Source organism: Lipotes vexillifer, unplaced genomic scaffold, assembly GCF_000442215.2.
Source record: "Lipotes vexillifer unplaced genomic scaffold, Lipotes_vexillifer_v1.1 scaffold1359, whole genome shotgun sequence".
In the NCBI taxonomy this organism is placed as follows: domain Eukaryota; kingdom Metazoa; phylum Chordata; class Mammalia; order Artiodactyla; family Lipotidae; genus Lipotes; species Lipotes vexillifer.
In genome coordinates this window covers 2,032,079-2,042,183 of record NW_006771596.1, presented here as the reverse complement: position 1 = coordinate 2,042,183, position 10,105 = coordinate 2,032,079, and positions in this window count along the sequence as shown.

The window sequence follows — 10,105 nt, the reverse complement described above, 5'->3', positions numbered from 1 at the left end:
GCAGGGGTGGGGACCTACTCACAGGGCATTACTGTAACAATTATTTCTGGCAACACCTCAACCATCTAAAGGCATGATATAAGTTAGAGCAAACAAAAGCCTGGTGGGGAAAATTACTTTAATCCTGTATAACTAGATGACCATAGGGAACTTTTTGAAAGGTTACAATACACTCCTAGACACCTAGGCTACGTGCATGACCAAGAGAAACCTGGGTAAGCAGAAGTCACCAGTCACTCACCCCTGGCTGATCTTGAATCTCTACACCAGCAGCCAATGACAGCTAAGGCTGTCTTATGAAATCCTGCAAGTTTGAAGGCAGGCCTTGGCAAAGGGCGAAGTCATGCAGGCACAGCAGTTAAGGAAATCTGACCAATCACAGTGGCTGTCCACTAAATTCTCTTGACCCTAGTGTTACCCCAGGAAGCTGATTTTCACAATTTAAAAATAAGAAACTTAAATAAAAAAGATAGCCAAAAACTCAGTGGACCCACACTGCAGGGACTACAGAATCTGTTCATTAGTCCAGGAAAGCCACTGAACAAATAAGCAACAACAAGAACAACAACAAAATCCTAAAAGCAGAAAAAACAATGAATAATGAAGGAGTGGAGAAATCTGATGGTACAGTTTTTACAATATATTATATAAATGTCTAGCTTTTTAAAAATGTATGAGACATGCAAAGAAATAGGAAATTATTCCATACATGCAATAAAAAATAGAAGACAACAGAATGTGACCTCAAGACTACCTAAATTTTAGACTTAGTGTAAAAAGGCTTTAAATAAGCTGTTATAAATATGTTCAAAAACTAAAGGAAACTATTTTAAAGAAGTAAAGAAAAGCATGACAATGATGTCTCACCAAGAGACATCACACAGAGAATGTCAATAAGGAAGTCAAAATTATAAAAAAGAATGAAATTCTAGAGCTGAAAAGTACAATATCTGGAATGAAAAGTTCAATTCTGCTAAAAAACCTAAAAGCAGAAAAAACAATGAAGAAAGAACCAGCACAGTTGAAGATAGCTCAATATAGATTATCTAGTCTGAGGAGCAGGAAAAAAAAGAGTGAAGAAAAATGAATAGTGTCTCAGAGACTTGTGGGACAACATCAAGCTTACCAACATATAAATAATGAGGAGTCCCAGAAGAAGAGGAGGGAGAGAATAGAGAAGGAAAATATTTAAAGAAATAATGGTCCAAAATTCCCAAATTTTATGAAAAATATGAATCTACATATACAATAAGCTCAACAAACTACAAGTAAAGTAAACTAAAAAAGATCTATACACCTATACATGCCACACCCAAATTGAAAAAAGTCAGAGACAAAGAGAGAACCTTGAAAGGACCAGGAGAGTGAGGATTTGCCATGTACAAGGGATCTCAGTAGGATGAACAGCTGATTTCTCATGGAGAAACATGGAGGCCAGAAGAAAGTGAGATGATGTCTGCAAAATGTAAGAAAAAGACTGCCAACGAAGAATTTTATACACAGCTAAACTATCCTTTAAAAATGAAGAAATTAAGGCCTTTCCAGATGAACAAAAAATGAGAGAATGTGTTGTTCTCTCATCCTAAAGGAGTCCTTCAGGCTGAAATAAAAAGACCCTAAACAGTAACTCAATTATACACAGAGAAATAAAGAGCACTGGTTAAAAACAAAAAACAAAAAACAAAAAACTACATAGGTATTACGAAACACAGTATAAAATTACTTTTATTAATAACCCTTTTCTTCTGTTTTAAAAGATAACTGCATAAAGTCATAATTATATAAACTCTGTTGATAGGTTTATTAAGATGTCATTCATATGTCAATAATAATACAAACTCAAGAGATGAAACAGATGTATATTAGAGCAAAGCTTTTGCATACTATTAAATTTAAGTTACTACTAATTTAAACTACTAACCAAACTAGATTATTTCCAGTTGAGAATTTAATTGTAATCCAAATCAACCACTAGGAAAATAACTCAAGAAAATTATTCAAAATTATCATAAAAGACATGACTTCCCTCATGGCACAGTGGTTAAGAATCTGCCTGCCAATGCAGGGGCCACAGGTTTGGGCCCTGGTCCAGGAAGATCCCACATGCCACGGAGCAACTAAGCCTGTGAGCCACAACTACTGAGTCCGCATGCCACAACTACTGAAGCCCATGTACCTAGAGCCCATGCTCCACACAAAGAGAAGCCACCACAACAAAGAGTAGCCCCCACTCACTGCAACCAGAGAAAGCCCATGCACAAGCAAAAAAGACCTAACACAGCCAAAAATAAAAATAAATAAATAATTTTTTAAATTATCATAAAAGAAACAGAAAGAAAATTTAAAAGGTGCACTAGAAAATAACTATTTAGCACAAAAGAAGGCAGGATTTGAGCAATAAAGGAAGAAAAAAGGCATAAGACATACAGAAAACAAATGGCAAATGGCAAAATTAAATCCTACCTTCAGTAATAATTCAATGTTAATAGATAAAACACCCTAGTCAAAATGCAGAGATTGCCAGAATGGATTTAAAAAATGATCCAGCTGTATGCTGTTTAAGAGACACATTTTAGATATAAAGACAAAAATGGGTTGAAAACAAAAGGATAAAAAAGATGTGCCACGCAAGCAATAACTGAAAGAAAGCTACAGTAGCTATACAAATAGACTTTAAGACACAAATTTTTACTAGAAACAAAGAAGGGCATTTTTAGTGATAAAAGCATCAATCCATCAGAAGATATAACAATTATAAATATATATACACACCTAAAAACAGAGTCTCAAAATGCATGAAGCAAAAACTGACAAAAACAAAGGCAGAAAGAGATAATCCAACAATAGTTGGATTTCGATAATGGAGAGAACAACTAGTCAGAATAGCAACAAGAAAATGGAAGAGTTATCACCACTACAGACCCAATAGGCATATATGGAACACCCCACCCACCAACAGCAGATTATACATTCTTCTCAAGGGCACATGGAATATTCCCCAGGATAGAGGCCATGAAACAAGCCTCAATAAATTTAAAAGAATTAAATCATACCAAATATGTTTTCCAACCACAATGGAATTACATTAGAAATCAATGAAAGAATGGGGGAAATTTAAAAATGTGTGGGAATTAAATAACTCACTCTTAAACAACCAATGGGTCAAAAAGAAATCACAAAGGAAATTAGAAAATACTTTGGGATGAATAGAAACAAAAATACAGTATACCAAAACTTATGGCATACAGTGAAGAGAGTACTTACAAGGAAATTTATACCGGATTTGTTTTTATTTTACACACATTGTATCTTGGTGCTTATTTACTTCTCAGGAAATTCAGAAATTAAATAAACTTTCAGTATTCTACTAGTGAGTAACATTCATTTTAAAAAAATTTTGAAACTATACTTACCTGACTCAGTTCTTATTCAGGATGAGAGGCAGAGGAAAATATCCTTCCTGTTATATTAAGAAAATTGAATCATACACTATATCCTTTGGGTATAATATGAGAAATTAAGGATATTTTTCCAATTCCTAAATTTCAAAATTTATTAGCATTTATCTAGAATTTTAGACCACTATTAATGTTTCTATATTATATAATTTATATTTTCAAAAAGCATTTTTAAAATGTGTTTTAACTTTAATACTTAACTTTTAATACTTAGTCTCAATTATTATATTTTCTGTGGTGTTGAATTTGCTATGCACTGCTTCACTCATTCTTTTAGGATCTCAACAAATCTTTCCTTATTTCGGGCTAATCCATCTTACTGCCTACTCTAATTTTTTTCTTGGATCTTACTGGGATCTTTAACTTGAAGAACTCAAACATTTCACCCAGTTTCTTTTATTTTAGTGGAAACATCTCCTCTAATACTGAAATGTTTTCCCTGTTTTTAACAGAGAAAGTGGTGAGTTTCTCTGTTGGTTCATGCCTAGAGATGCAGTTCCAAGCTTAATATCAAGTAGGAGATGAAGAATTAGAGAGTGGTGGGAGGCACTGCCCAAGCCAGATGAACAAGAAGGTGGCACTGCCAGCCTCCTGTTTGATGGGTCTTCTACTCCAGGTGGACTTTGACCTGACTTTTGGCTCGCCTTAGCACTCCAGCAACACTGAGATGGTTTTGGAGAAATCATGGGAATGTCTCCACTGCTCCCGTGCAGACTGCTCTGGTGCAGGTGGGAAACGATGTCAGTTTTCAGACCTACTCCACATGTTCTGTACTCAGCTGAAATCACTTGAGTGACCTTGAGTATGTACAAATCCCCCCCTAGTTTATACTTGGTAGGTTCATTTTTGTCAAAATATTGAAAAAGCAAGTTTGGTGCTCATGCTAATGTCACCACTCTGTGTAGAAGGAAGGGGAAGCAGAGCCTGATGTAGGTCTTAAATCTACACTCAATGAAAACGAAAGCTGCATATACATTCTGATGTGCTATTTCATACTATACACACATGGCAACTACAACTAATACTATTTATTGTCATGATAATTAACAAGGTCTTAAGGATGTGAACTCTAAGCCAATGGTCCCCAATACCCTGTTAGGAGCCAGGCAGCACAGCAGGAGGTGAGCGTCAGGTGAGCGAGCAAAGCTTCATCTGCCGTTCCCCATCCCTCGCATTACCTCCTGAACCATCCCCCCCACCCCCCACCCCATCCATGGAAAAATTGTCTTCTACGAAACCGGTCCCAGGTGCCAAAAAGGTTGGGGACCGCTACTCTAAACACTTTACTTGTATTAATTCATGTGATCCCCATGGAAACTCTCTAACATGTATACTGTTATTATCTCCATTCCACAGAAAAAAAAAACTGAGGCTTAGCAAGGTTAAGTAAGTTTCTTAAGGTCACACTGAGCCAACATCCAAATCCAGACAGTTTGGATCCAGAGCCCACATACTTAGCTGCTGACTGTTAATGAATCCATGACCACAAGAAGGATGCAAGTGAAGTTGTTGTTTGATTTGTTGTGTCCTCTTTAACAGGCATATAACTGCCTTATCTACCTGTGTTATTCAGTTATTTCCCCAAAGCCTAGAAAACTGCAAAACCAATAACTATGCCCCTCCTATTAGTGCAGAGCTATCACATCTCACCCCCTGCCTTTCTTCTCAAGGTAGGTGTTTGATCATCACACGACAACTGAAGAAGCTGACAGAGTTTGAGTCGTATAGTCTTTCTTGTAATCACCTCCAGTCCCAGTTCTCTTTACTGTCCCCAAAAACTGTTTCATAGGAATTATATATCTGAGAGGACAAGAAAAAGTGATTGAATACTTTTATTTTCTCAAATTGGGGTGGGACTTATGTGAGCAGAAGATACTGATAGGATATCAGAGAGATGACAGTACATCTGAACCTAGGAGACCTGGCTAGAACACCAGTTAACGAGGAGAACCTCACTGAATCACTGCTTTCCTCCAGATTTTCATGTTTAATTTCTAAAATCTGAGGGCTCAAATATGTGAACTGCGTCCCCTCCAGACACATCCTTTGGGGTCAGCGTGTGTAACACAAGGGAAGACACTTTGTAATATTCTTGTTCATATTTTGGTTCCCTCTATGTGAACTAGGCAGATCCATATGAATAAAAAACCTGAACACACTTTTTCCTAGTGTGTATGTCCCCATGTGCCTCCACAGCACCCATGGCCCCAAAGGCCCGCAGGCCATGCCTTTGTTTCTGGCCTGTCACATAATCAAACTCATTTTAAGTTGCCATTTGGGTATCACTACATATTTTCCAAAGTCTTTGAAGCCATGAGTTCATTCATTTAGAGTTGCATCTCCAATTAAACTTTAAAAAGAGTCTACTGAGAAAGCGTTCATATATAACTGGGTTGAGCATTACTAGAAAGAGAATTCCAAGGACAGCTCAAGATGTAATGGGAAACAAATGTTTATGCTCCACACATGGGCTCAAATTAAAGGACATGTTTCTTTTTCCAAATCAATGAAACCATATTTTGGCTTTAGGGATATAAAATGGCATTTTGCATACTTATTCAATTGGATAATTTCAAACACTTGTGATAGGAGAAGGGAATCTGTAATAGAAACTCCAGTTTCAGCTATACATTATGACATTAAATGAAAGAACAACTATTTTTTAATTATATTTTAAGGAAAACATAACTAGTTTAAATAATAATAAAAGGGTTAAGGAAATAGGCTCTGTTGTCCCAGAATCGCTGGGTTTCATGCTGAGCTTGTAAATGAAGGTGTGGGCCCATGACTCAAGTCCTCCAGGCCCCACTGCCCACAGAGCAAGAACAAGATTGCCCTAAATGTTCCATGGATGTGTTGTAAGGACCACATGGATAATATTTAATGGCATGCTTTATGATTTTCCTGTATATTGCACTGGGAACTACAGTATGAGTTTCTTGTCTAGGCTGTGCGAAGACAGGGTGCCTGACCTTGAGAGGCCATGACCCCTCACTCTATACCAATTTCCTCACCCGGGAATGAGGATAATGGCCTAAACCATCCTTAAGGACACTTCCCACTTTAAAGTGCCATCCAAGGCAAAAGTCACTTCATCTTACTTTAAGATGAGAATATTTATTAGTTCATATTATGATGGCTAATTTTATGAGTCAACTTGACTGGGCTAAGGGATGCCCAGATAGCTGTTTAAATATTACTTCTGGATGTGTCTATGAGGGTGTTTCTCGAAGAGATCAGCATTTGAGTTGGTAGACCTAGTAATAATGCAGATGGCTCTCCCCAGGGTGGGTGGGTATCATCCAATCCTCTGAGGGACTGAACAGAACACAAAGGCAGAGGAAGGTTGCATTCACTCTCTGCCTGAATGGATGAGCTGGGACATTGTTCTCCTGCCCTCCTCTGCACTCCTGGTTATCTGCCTTCAGATCTGGACTGGAATCTATTCACTTTCAGGTTTTCAAACTACATCACTGGCTTTCCTGGGTCTCCAGCTTGCAAAGGACAGATCATGGCACTTCTCAGCCTCCATAATTAATTACAGGAGCCAATCTCATAATCTCCTGGGTCTCCAGCTTGCAAAGGACAGATCATGGCACTTCTCAGCCTCCATAATTAATTACAGGAGCCAATTCCTCATAATCTCTCTCTCTCTCTCTCTCTCTCTCTCTCTCTCTCTCTCTCTCTCTTTCTCTCTTTCACCATCACAAAAAAGAAAAATTCCAACCATGTTGAGCTTTGTGAAAACAAACCAAACTGTGCTGGTACTAGGGAAAGGGTGGAACTGTTCCTCCACAAAACCTTGAATAAGCTGGGAAGCTTCTCACCAGCCACACCCCCAGGAACAAATTCCTACAAACCATAAATACCCTATATGCATAAGCATGGAGTGCCAGCTCTTTCTCACCTGTTCTCCTGGCCTTGTCCTCCCCACCACTCTTGTCCCCTGCCCTCCTTCTGCTTCTCATAGTCACCTCAGGCCCCTCTGGATCTGAGGGTGTTGTGCGAGACCTTACACCACTGACCTAACCTCAGAGCCACAGTCTGCTCTCCACCATCTTGTCCTAAAATCCACAACCAATAGTGAGAGACCTCCTGCCTTTCCCTGACCTGTATGATGCACAGGCTCATGGCTCACCTTGCCAGGCCTCCCTGCCAGGGAGGACATCACCTTCATCCATCTAGGAAGTAGCAGCAGTGGTGGGCCTTATGGGCAGCACCCCAACATCCATGCCACCTCGGCTCTGGGGTAGGCCTTTGATTATCCCAAGCCAGTGGGCAACCCATCTCTGAAATACTTGTTCAAGGTTGGAGAGCCCTTTGACTCCCAAAGACATGCAACAGAGACTTGCTGGGGGCTTCCAGGAAGCTGTTTGGCTCTCCCATTTAGTGTGAATCAGCTTTAGAATGAAATTGACACAATGATTAATAGACCAGAGAGTTGGAAAGAATCTTGTCTGAAAAGACCAACTCAACAACTACTTGCTAAGCTCCTACTATACTATGTCCCAAACACTGGTCTAGGTGCATGGAACACATCAGTGAGCAAAACAGAAGAAGATCCAAAACTGCATGGAACTTATATTCCTGAAATAAAAGAGATATAATGCCTATAACTAGTAAAAGATTGACTCGGTAATCATAAACCTCCTAACAAAGAGAATCCCAGAACCAGATGGTCTCACTGCTGACTTCTACTAAACATTTAAAGAAGAATTAATGCCAATTCCCCTGAAACTTCTACCAAAAACTGAAAAAGAAGGAACACTTCCAAACTAATTTTATGAGGCCAGCATTACCCTGATACCAAAGCCAAACAAAGATACTACCAGAAAAGAAGACTACAGACAAATATCCCTTATGAATATTGATGCAAAAACCCTCAACAAAATACTAGCCAGCTGAATTCAATAGCATATTAAAAGAATTATATGCCATTACCAAATGGGATTTATTCCTGGAAAGCAAGGATGGTTCAACATATTAAAATCAATCAGTGTAATGCACAACTTTAACAGAATGAAGGGGATGCATGATCATCTCAATTGATACAGAGAAAGCATTTGACAAAAATTCAACATCATTTCATGAAAAAAACACTCCAACTAGGAAGAGAAGGCCACATATGTTATATATGTTTTACCACAAAAAGAGAGAGACAATAAAAATAAGTGTAGGGCTTCCCTGGTGGTGCAGTGGTTGAGAGTCCGCCTGCCGATGCAGGGGACACGGGTTCGTACCTCAGTCCGGGAAGATCCCACATGCCGCGGAGTTGCTAGGCCCGTGAGCCATGGCTGCTGAGCCTGCACGTCCGGAGCCTGTGCTCTGCAATGGGAGAGGCCACAACAGTGAGAGGCCCGTGTAACACACACACACACACAAAATAAGTGTAATAAACAAATAAATTATTATAGATAGGATACTACAGGCTGATGTGTGCCGTTGACGCTATGGGATAGTTCCACAGTGTTCAACATTAAAAAACATAGTTTTTAACAGGTGGAACACAAAACATGCCAACAATTTTAATTTTAAAATGTATTACAGTCAAACCTGGATATCTAGGAAAAAAGGAACATTTTTCTTTAAAATAATCCAGACAGGCATGAGTTGAGTGACTACATGTTATGAAACATGGTAGCCTCCAGGACTGAGATGTGTAAAGTGAGATGAAGAGGCATACTGATGTTTGACCACATCTGACTGTGATCTCATTACATCTTAGTTACCCAACACATATTCTGAGATTTTAGTGAGAACCCTCCCTGTCCCAAACTTTGAGACCTCTGATAGGAACGGAATTTGTAAAACTAATTCTCAAGAAACACAGTTTGGAAAATGCCTTGAATTTATCTAGTGGGCTAGCCAATGGTGGGAAAACCATGTACTACAAAAGAAATAAGTGAGTATGTGTGAACAGCAATGCTTACATACAAGGAATGGGGGCCTTGGCAAAAATTCAAGGCAGCTTTTGGCCTCCTTCTTCCTGACTCCTTCCTGAATCCCAGGAGTTGCCTCACAGATTGCTTTTGGTCCAAGGGGTTGACTCGCCCCCTCCTGTGCCACAGAGGTAAGCCTCCCTATTTGGCTTCATGTGGCCACACAGAGATACAAAGATGGAGAAGCTGAATTATCTTCTCTGTTTATCCAGTTTAGTGATTAAAAAACATGCTGGAAAGGCACAATTCTGGCTTTAGAAGTCCTCATGGGTGGGACTCCTGGAGGGTAGGACTCTTTTCTTTTCATTACGTCTCTCCTAAGATGGTAGCACCATGTTTGGCACACATTGCTGAGCACCTAAAAAACAAAAGAACCTGGTATCAAGATGTCGATATAAATACCCTGAATTTCTTCTGCCATATACAATTTTCACATTTTGGAAATTTTTTGGAAAAATTATAGGCTGTGGAAATTCTTGTTCAAAAATAAAATTATATTAAGTTCCTTAAAGCACTATTAAGGGCCCCTCACAACTTTACAGTTATAACTGTTTCATTTAATTAGGAATAAATTGAGTCCAGCTTGATGTTAGAAAATGTTAAATATTTAAAACTCTGTATTCTACTAAAAAATGGAGAAGTAGATTCCACAAATATAGTTACATAATTTATGGCAAAGATGCCACTCAGAAGCCATGGGGGAAAGAG